Source organism: Mustela nivalis (assembly GCF_964662115.1).
Source record: "Mustela nivalis genome assembly, chromosome: 12".
In the NCBI taxonomy this organism is placed as follows: domain Eukaryota; kingdom Metazoa; phylum Chordata; class Mammalia; order Carnivora; family Mustelidae; genus Mustela; species Mustela nivalis.
The window spans coordinates 66,758,823-66,770,957 of record NC_139031.1 but is presented as its reverse complement, the minus strand read 5'-3'; the positions used below and the strand labels follow the sequence as shown (position 1 = coordinate 66,770,957).

The window sequence follows — 12,135 nt, the reverse complement described above, 5'->3', positions numbered from 1 at the left end:
CATTTGCCTTTTTTTGCTTTTGTTACCTGTGCTTTCAGTACCACGTCAGAGAAATCATAGACAATTCTAATGTCATGAAGATTTCCCCATATGTTTTCTTCTAGAAGTCTTATAGATTCAGGTCTTTAATCCATTGTGAGTTGATTTTTTTATATGATGTTAACATAAGGTGCCAACTTCATTCTTTTGCACCTTTATAATCTATTTTCCCATACCATTAGTTGAAGAGACATCCTTTCCCGCCTTGTGTAGACTTGGCACCTTCCTTGAAGATCATTTGGTCATATGTGTAAGAGTTTATTTCTGGATCCTCTATTCTGTTCCCTTGGTCTATAGATCCTTTTGTCAGTATCATACTGTTTTGGTTATTGTACCTTCATAATATCGTTTTAAAATCAGAAGGTGTGGGGCACCTGGGTGGTTTAGTGGGTTAAACGCCTGCCTTTGGCTCAGGTCATGATCCCTGGGTACTGGGATGGAGTCCCACACTGGACTTCCCGCATAGCAGAGGGCTTCTTCTCCCTGCTTGTGCTCTCTCTCTCATTCTCGCCTTTTCTCAAACTAATAAGTAAAATCTTTAAAAAAAATCCTAATGTGTGAGGCCTCCAGCTTTGTTTTTCTTACGAAGAAATCATACTTTTATCAATGAAAATGAAACAATGAACATTGACTATGAGATAATCACACTTTTAACAATGAAAACTTGCTTTGAGAAAATACTTTGTGTCATCCTCTTACACATTTTTATCTAGTGTGGTTGGGACAGCTTCCTATTGTATAATGAAACTTTGTAGTTTTACCTACTACATTGTAAACAGTGATTGTTTTTATTTGTATAGTATTTGTTGTATAAGTTCTAGAATACTGTTAACCAATACTATGACAATAATGACGTGCCTTTAAAAATGACAAATGTGTAAATGAATGTTATCCTCTTTCTTTCTTTCTTCCTTTCTTCCTCTTTCAACCATATGCTTTTTCAAGTAATACTAAGAACTACCTTTTGGAGCTCTTCTTTTACTATGAACTAGCTTCCGATCTAGTCAACAACCTACTTAATAAAACTGGATTCACTACTTTCATTTCTCATATCATATTTAACTGTGAATGACTTTAGAGTGTTTACAAATGTCAAATTCTATTTCAAAGAATGAAGGCATTCATTACTGAGTAGGAATTTGGAAAATTAGGAAATTGCTTTGAGGTAAGAATTGTTTGGATACAAATACATTTTGGACCTGCTTGTTTAAAAATCACTCATATTACCTGATATATACTTATATACATATATAAAAAGTTTTGACTAATTGTGACTTCTTAGAAAATAAATAAAATGACAAAATCAAGTGTTTACAGAGGTTATCTACCCATGAGTACCTCACATATTCCTTTCTAATGTTTTGGGTATGTCAAATCAGGCAAAGAATTACTTTTATATATGTCTTTATCTTCACTGCATTCCAAAAAGAATTTTAAGCATGGTATAAGCAGCGCCAGCCAAGTCACAGATTCTGTAAATTCCCAAACAGAGTGAAATTATTGGTTGAATGTTTTGATACTTTATTTCAATTCTGTTTACTTGTGGTATACAGGTTCTCTCACATAACTGTAAAAATCTGAATTATTCCACTTAGTTCTAGCTAACCAATTCTTCGGCTTTAATAAGAATTAGCCCTGACCTATATGTCTAGTACCTTAAGAGAACCATTCAGTGGTAGACAACAGTGTTAATTAATAAAACTAATCTGATTTGAAAAGTGGGAGTCATACTAGATCTAGGCAATTAATTGTGGGGCTATAGACTTTATAGATTAGTCAAAATTTTTCTTACAGTTTTATTGAAATATAATATACATACCACACTTCTCACCCATTTAAAGTGTACCTATTTGTGTGTTTTAGTATATTCGTAAGGTTGTGCAATCACCACCACAAAGTTTAGAACACTTTTTATCCTTTAAAAGAAACTCCCTACCTATAAGCCATCACTCACCAGCATCACCCTCCCCAGTCCTAGCCTTAAGTAAGAGCTAATTTCTGTCTTTATAGATTTGCCTATTCTGACATTTGTGTAAATGGAATCCTGAAATATGTAGCCTTTTGTAATGGACTTCTGTCATTGAGCTTAATGTTTTCAATTTTTATATCAGTACTTCCTTTTGTTGCCAAATATATTCCATTGTATAGATATACAGTATTTTATTTACTTATTCATCCTTTGATGGACATTTGTGTTGCTTTCCCCTTTTGACAATTTGTTAATAATGGTGTTATGAACATTCCTGTGTAGCCCAAAGACTGCTGATGTAAGTATTTGAAAATAAAGAAGGGGAACCTTAGGGAAGTCTGCCATTGTAAAAAAGAACATATGCTTCAACAGAAAACTATACATTTTTTAGATCACATTCTTTCAGGTATTTGATTCTAGTTTTTCATTGTCATTGAGCTATTTTACAATTCTTTGAAGTGTAGGTTGCCTGATAACAATGCAAAATAATTCCCACCTATAGACCTATAAGTTCTATCAGATAGAGGTTCACCTGCCTTCTCTCCATCACTGGGGAACAGGCCATTTTTGCTTTCATGTATACATTAACTTCAATATTTCTGATTTCCAAATGTATGTGTTTTTTAAAAAATGATCTCTCTTTAATTGGTTGCAATATCTTGCCAGTTTACTCATTAATGAATTAAATAAAATCATTAACACATTTTTATTTTTTAATCTGTATGGGAGTCATGATTTTACCTTTTTTGAAAATGATCTTTCAACAACACCCTCAGTGTTTGTCTGCCTCCAAAAGTCCTGCATTTTCTGATGGAATTAGAATTTTAGTGGCTCTGAGAAGTATCCACCAGTTGGTTAAAACATTTCTGAAATCGCAACAAAGGTTAGCTAACCTATCACTGTATTCTCAAATTTAAATACATTCTGTCTAAGAGATTAAAGTTTTCTCTGTAGTTTTGAAGTTAGAGGAAAGTTTTGAGCAGAAGGACTCAAGGAGTCTTCTCAATTCTTAGAAATGTGAGAACCACATTTATAAGTTTTTCTATCCTACTTGGATTGATATAGAGAGCCAATCAGGACAGTAACTACAAAGCAATGGTTGTCATGATTTTCTTAACCAAAAAGCCAAGCATCGACCTCCATATCCAAAAACATAGCAGGGAGGATGGAGTAGCATGGTTTCTGATACCTCCCGTTCATGGTTCCAGAGGCTCCCCCACATAGATCACAACACTCTACACAGCAGTAACCAAATAGTGATTCAGGAATGAGAACTGTAGGTATATACTAGATATCGTAACTTATTGGATTCTAATACCAGTAACATCATCTAGTTAGTGTTTCCCAAACATCCGCTCTCAGTCTAGCTGCACAACAGTACCAACTTTAGAACATTCTGGAATTTACTAGATTCCACCCTAGATATTCTTATTAGGAGAGCTGGCCTACAACCCAGGCATTTTAATCTGATCAAGCTCTCTAGGTGATTCTGATTTCCTTTTTATTATTTTTTAATTTTTGAAGATTTTATTTATTTATTTGAGGGAGAAAGAGACAGAGATAGCGACAGAGAGAGAGAGAGAGAGAGAGAGAATGACAAGTGGGGAGGAGAGGGAGAAGCAGGTGCCCACCTAGCAAGAGCTCAAGCCCAGGACCCCTACCTGAGCTGAAGGCAGACACTTTAACTAACTGAGCCACCCAGGCGCCCCTGAGTCATTTTGATTTTCACACAAGGTTTGGAGACAGCAGATACGATACTACAGATGAAGAGAAATACTTCCTAAATCTTGCAATATAAATTCACGTGTTTTCTTATATTGCTCTCCAAGCGTTCTTTACCAGGCCAAGGACAGTTAATGTTCCTTGTTCATGCCTCACACTGTGCCAAGCAATTAAATCAGACAAACAAATTTTCTTATGGGCAAGGAATATAGCAGAGTCTTATTTAATAAAGATTCTATAAGCCACATACCTGGTTTCTTTTGAACTTAATTAATATACCAGGCATTTATTTTTTCTTTTAATTTCTAAATCCTACCAAGAACTATTCAATTGATTCAAAATCAATTATGTATTTGATTTCTACACAGTCAGCCTAAAAGGTAATAGTTTCTAAAAAACATTTTGTGTCAGTTCTGAATTGACTGGTTTTACATACCCAAACATATGGTTAGAATCTTGCAGAGAAGTCTTAATTTTCCACAGTTGGAGAAAATTTTACTTAGAGCAAAATAAAAGCAATTGTCGGGTGCATTGACCTTGTGATTCAAAAATTTCAGAGAAGTGATCAGAAAGGTTTCAGTGAGGTGATGATTATGTCCAAATATTTTGGAAACTGTTTATATGTAAATATGTAAGTTTCTGGGTCAGCACTCATCTGAGAGCATCTCAGTGTCGATTTTAGGCTTAGTGTTAGATTTTTGAAGGTGCATTTGCTTTCAGAAAATAAAGCTACAACACATAATAAATGACTATTTATTTATGCATCTAAATGCCTCATTTGGCCTTGGTCCAACTCTCCTCTGGATGAGCATGTGGTAGTCTATCATTTGGTTTTATGTAGCTCTTTGCTTAATCTCTGAGGCTCTAGAGATGAGTTCAATTTATGAATTTGCAAAATATGTATACTTTGCTAAATTATAGCACATTGTACTTAAATACATGTAATCTCTTACAAGAAAATTATTCAGGTTTCACAAAATCATGTCAGAGTAGCTTGTTAAATTTTAGAGCAAAGCAAAAAATTCTTTAAAAATCCACAAAATTCAGTTTCCTTCCCTTTAAAGCTACAATAGGTCAAATTTACATTCTTGGCAAAGATGATATCTTCTTTTTGTTTTGTTGAAACTGTAGTACTTAACTCCCTTCTAAAATTTTAATTAATATCAGCTCAATTTCATCTCACATTAATGTATTTGTTTCTATTCCCAGGATCATAAAATATGAATTTCATTTCCTTTGAGGACTCAGCTAGGTGTTAGGCAGTTTTCAACTACTCATTATGCTGTTTCTGTAGCCATACAATAAATAAGAGATTCTTGTTTAAGTTTTGCCACAATTCAATATGGGAAATAGTAGTATATTATCATTTTTGCATGGACATATACAGCCTTGGTGTCCATGGCTTTCTTTTTTAAAAGGGAACAAACACTTGGATTGTAAGGCAGAGAATTATTAATGTGGAATTTAACAGCATTTTCCCTCAATTAGACAAAAATCAGGAGCAGAGTTAAGATACATAATTTTTTATACTAACTGGTTTCTTTAATTTATACAAATACATTAAAGAAAAAAAACAAAAAATAAAACTACAGTCTCCTAATTTCAGTTGGACAGGTTTTTTTTTTTTTCTTCTACAATACTAAGAAAGCCCAGAAAGTGTGTGATCCATCTACACTTTTAGAATCTAATCAAAAACACTAGCTGAGTGAAAAAAAATTTGTTGTGGCTTAATCAAGAAACTAACTCTAGGGCCAGCAATACTTCCAAATACAATTACAGTGCTGGGTACTGTCCTAGGACATGAACAAAAGTGTTGGTTGCTCTAGATCTGCCCACCGATTAGGATAAGTATTTGCTCATTATTCATCCAATTCAAAAATTTAATCGTGTAGAAACATGCAAGGCATTATGATATATTTTCAAACTTCATTTTAAAATAATTGTTATCGATAACATTCTATGCTGGACATCAGAATTATAGCTAAGAACCTATGGAAAAATGTACTAACAACTCAGAACAAATTTTTTATTATTTCTTTTCTTTTTTAAAAAATTTATTTATTTGAGAGAGAGTGCTAGGTGGAAGGGCAGAGGGAGAGGGAGAGAAAGTCTTACGCACACTCCAAGCTAAGTGCAGAGCGTGATTTTGGGCTCAGTCCCATGACCCTGAGATTCTGAGCTGAAACTGAGAGTCTGGTGACTCAACTGACTACAGTGCTCAGGCACTCCTTATTTCTAAAAGCAGATAATCGCATCTACAAGTTAAATACTAGAGTTTTGTTTTTGTTTTCTTTTTAAGTAGACTCTATGCTCAGCATGGAGCACCACTTGGGGCTTGAACTCCTAACCCTGAGATCCAGACCTGAACTGAGATCAAAAGTCAGATACTTAACTGAGTCACCTACACACCCCTAATACTAGAGTTTTTAAAAAATGTTTTTTTATAACTTGGATTTTTTACCAAACAGGACTATAATGGACCTCCTCAAGATCTAGTTCTGTTACTAGAACCAGACTAGAAATGGAAATAAAAATCAAAGAAATTTCCTGTTTAATTGTAGACAAACAGGGGTGTTTATTTATGAGCTTTAATAATTAATTCACCAAAGCTAATGCCATAGAACAGAGAAGCTACTGACATAGTTTTGTTATTTTTCGATTCCTTCCTTCATATTTTCACAACTAAGAGTATTTTGGACAACCATTTCCTCCAACAGTTGTGTGCAAAGAAGAGCTATGCTATCATATAGCTCAAGAAATAGGCTTAGCATTTCTAAGGTAAAAGAATAATGAATATGAATTCCAGTAAAATGTTTTCAACTTGAATCTCAATTTGACACTTTGCTACCTGTTCTTTCCGTGAAGGATTACCATGACTCTCCCATTTTGTCTCTGTCTTGAAATATAACATTATTCTGAAGCAGAGGAGACAACATGTCAATCCCAAAGATGCCAGAGTTCGGGTGCACTTTGTGGGTGGAGAATTGGCACATAGAATGCCACCGCAAGAATCCTTTTGCCAGAGGGGCTAATCGGCTGAAAGTAAAATGGGCTTCTGTAGGAACAGATAATACCTCACACTTGTTATTAAACATGCAGTTTATACTGTTGTAAAACTGAAAACTGAGAAGAATGTTTACAGCAGCTATTGTTTCAAACTTAGAAGCAGCGACAGTAATGAAAACATCATACCAATGTCTAATCCAATAAAATCCTTGGTTTACTGTGTTTTGTATGGGCAACCAAATAAAGTAAAAATAGGGAATAAAACAGAAGAGGTATCACTTTAGCGTGAACACACTGTAGATCTATTGTGCTATATTTGTAGAGCTAACAAATTAACAGCAACTTAAAAAATGACTTTAGGAATCCCAAGAAGTTCCATAGTTTATTACTTTCAAATAAAAGTAAATACTCAAACCCATCACGAGCCTACTTTTAGGTGGAACAGCCAAGATACTGGATGTATTGTAGAATAAGAAATCGATCAAAGTGATGGTATAAATTTTCAGTGGCATGGCCAAGGCATGAATGTAGGTAGAAAGCAATGCTGAATCATTATCAATTTATTTGGGCAGAAATGACACCTTCTAGATTAGAAAATCTGTTTATTGATTTAAGCTTAATTTCATAGTTAGTAACACAAAATCAGACTGATCAGAGATATCTCTTGTATTCTGAATGTAAGCTGAAAACTTACATTCAGTCTTTTACTGAAATGTAGTTCATCTCTACAACGGAGTGTGTGCGGAATATCAAAAACCTAAAACACCATAAGGCAGACTTCAATTTTTACCCTTAAATAGGTAAAAAAATTTAAAATTTAAAAGATGGACCTTTAAGATACCCGAATACCAACATTCACATCTGAAGGGGACAAAGCACTCTGGTATTTGCAAATGTGAAATAAGCGGTTATAAATATGTTTTTGGCAACCAAATTGCTTCATTACTATCAACACATTTTTCTTGTTAGTATTGGTAAAGAAATAGTAATAGGAGTAAAATATCCTTTTATGCTAAACCTATGTGTAAACTTACTTATATAAAGTGCTCTTCCATTATTTTGTGTATTGCATAAAGAGATTATTGTGGAGACCTTTAACTCTGTTCTAGTCTTTTCTCTCCATGACCTTCTGTTAATATACAACCAGCCAGGTGCCTTCCTGCATTAAATTACGGCGTGAAAGGCAGGTTTCAGGCTTATCTTAGTGAATATTATCTAGTCTTAAATTTGATTCAGGCTTGATTTAGGCTTAATTTATAACTGTACCCAATATTTCACTTACACTTATGAATAATAATAACTCTTTGACTAGTTACTCAGAATATCCATTATGAGAACTTTAAAAATATATTGAGAAAACCCCTAAAACAACATAGAGTACATTTTGAACTTTTTTTTTTTTAAAGATTTTGTTTTAGAGAGAGAGCATGAATGCGAGAGGGAGGGACAGAGGAAGGAAGAAGAGCCTGAGAAAGACTCTGAAGCCAAACAGGCATTGAGCTTGGAGCCAGAGACCGGGCTTTGACTAGGTGACCTGGAGGTCAGGACCAGAGCCGAAATCAAGAGTCTGCTGCTCCACCAACTGAGCCACCCAGGTGCCCTACATTTTGTACTTTTTATCTACTAAACTTATGGTCCATTTTTACTAATCATGGTATTACTGATTACAAAGGAACTAAGAATAACAGTCCACAATATCCTCCAGGACTTATGAAAGAAATCATATAGGAAAATCATCTGCCCCAATGTGTTGTACTTTGTATTCCACTCATGTCAATACTAAACATCACCTGTTATACCCTAACACTGCTCCAACCCCTTTCCAACTGGAAAATGCAAAATGTAGGACCTTGAATCCTCTCAATACATTAATGAGCTACTAAACTAAGTTTCAACCCTCATAAAGTCAATATGCCTTTTTTAATTTATAGAAATGCAAACATTGTCTAGGATAGCACTGTCCAATAGAAACTTCTGTGATAAAAATGTTCTGTATCTACACTGTTCAATAGGGTAGCCTCTAGCCATTGAGTTCTTCAAATGTGGCGGGTGGGACTAAGGAACTGAATGTTTAATTGTATCTGGTTCTAAGTAATTTAAACAGCCACATGTATTGGTTAGTACTGGTCTAGTAGATTCTTCAAATAGGTAAGTGTTAGAACTGGAAAGTAGATTATGGGCAATCAAGAAATCTTAAAATTATCAGCTTTATGTTTTAAAAACTCTGTCATTCATTCCTTCAGTATGAATTTTTCCAGAAGGTTCACATTAAAAAAAAACACACACACACAAAAACCAACCAAATTCTTTAGGTTGCTTTTCTGTATGAATCATCTTTTTGCAAAGAGGTGTAAGACTGATTTTATTGCCAACTCTGCCCCCTCTTCTACAGACAGAACTCAGTGATTAGGTTCTTGCATTTATTTAGGTTACTCTCCTAAAAAACATGGTTTCCATACTGCAAATAAATGACAGGAACTTTTCCACTAAATTATCCCAGACAGCACAAATGTTCTTTCCAAAAGTGGAGACTGGAACCACAGCCCCCTCACGTTGCCTGCTACATCTGTTTATGCTTATAGAAGTGACATCCACTTTGTAGACAGAGAATGCCAATTTCTTGGGAAAGCACCCAGAATTTGGTGAGCTTGAAGAAAAAAATTCACTGTTCAAAATACTTAGAATTGAGTAACTACAAAGGCTTTTTGAAATTAAGTGGGGAGAGATTTTGCTTCCAGGGTATAGATTCTGTATACAGACTTGCTGGAGTTCATATCCATCTACAATCATTTAGTAGTTGATAAAGCTTTGGGTAAGTTACAAACCTAAACTTCAGTTTTCCCATCTGGGAAATGCAGATAATTATAGTTCCGTTGGGAAAACTTGTTTAAGACTTTGAAATGGGCAAAATTATCACAGGGAGTTCTTTCAGTGGCAGGCTGGATGTTATCTACAGGAATCTGGTTTTTTGGTTCTAAGGCAGTCTGCACCTTTGACCTTCGATAAGGCCATTTTACTATTTTATAAGCTGTAGAAAGTAATGGTAATGTAAATGTTCTTATCTATAGAAATGCAAAATTACTTTGTTTTTCTTAGAGATACCATTACTTCCCTGTAGAACAGATAATTCGAAACATTTCATTTTGAGGCCTTATAGAGTTTTAACCAGTTTGGCCTCTTTACGGATTGTCCGTTAAGATCTGCTCTTTACATCCTTGTTGGAATGGGTTGTAACATCTTGCGATTCCCTCCCTAATTAATGAGTTAAATGATATTTCGGACACATTTTTATTTTCTATGTCCATGAGAGGCTACGGTATTACCTTCTTCAAAAATTATCCTTTAGTCATTTCTACCCTGTGGAATATTTGGGAGGATTGGTTAAAAAATCCACATTGATCGTCATGATCAGTTTCGTATTTTGCCCCAGGGCTGTAACACTTCCGGTCTTTGGGTGGGTGGGGGGTGGAGAAGGGGGAGTAGCGGCAAAAGGGGGAGGTTGGGGGTCGGAAAAATTCTATCCTGACGCGAACGTCAGAAGACCTCCTCATCCTTTTCTTTTTTAACAGTGGAGACTTGAGGTCAAGGTGGGTGTTAGGCGGGGCACAGTGGCCTAGGTGTTGGCCTTCCCCGCCTGGTGAGTGGCCTGGGGTTTTAGATGCCCTGGGGTCATCAAGTTAATGCAGACTTTGTGGGGGCCCAGCAGCGGGCCGGGCGGTAGCCCAGTTTGCGCCGAACCAACCCCTCTCAGCAAGGCCGAGAGGAGAAGAGAGCAGGCCTTGCCCCAGGCCCCGGAGGCCCCTAGCCCGCGGCCGAGGGGGTGGGGCGGCCTCTCCTCGGGCCGGTGCTTTTCGCCCTCGGTTGGCCGCCAGAGGCTCCCTCTCTCTCTCCCTCTCCTGGGATTTTGCTGCCGGGCTCCCTCTCTCTGCGGCCCTAGAGTTAATCCCATCAGCCGAGGTGAGGCACCTGTTACCCTGGGCCTTCCTCACCCCCGCGGCCTCTCCCCCACTACACCTGGGCTCCCGGGCGGCCCAAATGGCCCGGCGCGGGTGACCGCACGTGGGCCAAGCCCCTTCCGCGCCGGGACCCCCGCCCCAGGCCGGCCCGAGTGTGCGAGCGTGTCGCGGCCCGGGCCGCCGCCCGCCCGCAATGGCGTTGGGGAGCGCAGCGCGCCTCCCGGGGCCGCCCGCCGCGGGCTGGGCGCGCGTGGGGGCCGCGGCGCGAGTGGAAGCGGCCGCCGCAGCCGCCCTCCGCGCTGCGCCGTGAGCGGCGGGTGGAGGGGCGCCGAGCCGGCCGGCGCGGAGAGAGCCGCGGCCACCGTGGGGCGGGGGGCGCCTCTAAGGAGGGGGGTGGGAGCCGCGGCCGCCCGACCCTCCCCGCCGGCGGCGGCTCCCGCTCGGGTAAGGGGGAGGCTGTGCGCGGGGCGAGGAGTTGGGGAGGGTGGAGATGAAGAGGAAAAAAATCGGGATGTACAAAGGCTGAGTTGCAGGCTGGGGGTGGGGGTGGGTTGTGGTTGGGGAGCGATAGGTTGAGGATCGGAGGCATTATCAGTGGGATCTATTGTTTCCTGGCACATTGGGAGGAAAAACAAAGGGATTTATTATCATTACCCTGTAATTTTTTTTTCTTTTTCTTTTTTTAATGTGGCTAGGGAGCTCGGCTTTCCCCGTGCCACACTGGGATCCGCCTGGCAGCCGCCGGGAGCCGCAGCCAATGTGTTAGGACTTCAGGTGCTTTTTGGCACAAAGCTAGACTGCGACCTCCTACCATAGCGCTTGGCGTCACCTGCTCTCCCGGCCCTGCCCCGGGGCCGAGGGATTGCGTCCCGAACCAGGCTTGGGAACCGGCTGCCTCTCAAGTTGGTGTTATTTATGTTTGTCTTTTGTGAGGGCAGGTTTTGAGTCCCCCGGCGGCCCCATCTCCCCCGCCCCCGCCCCCTCGGGTTCGAATTGGCCGGGGAGGGAGTGGGGTGTACGTGGGGGGGGGAGGGGAGGGTGTGCAGGGCTTAAACAAATGTCAGGGTACAAGGAGATTGTCGATGCTTTACAAAAAAAAAAAAACAAAAAAACAGGCACCACACTCTCAAGCCTTTCTTGTTTGTCTGCATGGGCCATGCATGCGTGCTGGGCCAGAAGCCGAGTTTGGAGGCGGTTTAAGTGAAAGTGTGTGCTTCCTCAGCTGATGGTGCGTGAGGGTGATATGGCTCGGCCTAATATTAAAAGACAAAACAAAGCAAAAACAAAATGAAAAATCTTTGGAGCTACATTGTCTGTGCCTCAGCGGATCTTGAAGTATTTGATTACTGGCATATTGATATAAAATCCAGCTGTGGGCTAGTGGAGACCAGCAAGCATGCATTGCGTTGCATTCTGAGCTTGTAGTAAGTTAGAGGAGTGAAC

The 12,135-nt window shown here is 39.1% G+C and overlaps 1 protein-coding gene across 12 annotated transcripts in view; it reads left to right on the top strand.

Moving 5' to 3' along the window:
- The first annotated feature begins 10,383 nt into the window (after positions 1-10,383).
- PPP1R9A (protein phosphatase 1 regulatory subunit 9A) overlaps positions 10,384-12,135 on the top strand; it is a 311,463-nt gene continuing 309,711 nt past the window's right edge. For 11 of the 12 annotated variants that reach the window (XM_082693612.1, XM_082693611.1, XM_082693620.1 and 8 more), the window contains exon 1: positions 11,004-11,136. The gene's annotated coding sequence lies outside the window, so the exon portion shown is untranslated. Of the gene's footprint in view, positions 10,694-11,003; positions 11,137-12,135 lie in introns of those variants that run through there. The other variant, XM_082693613.1, reaches the window with a different exon arrangement.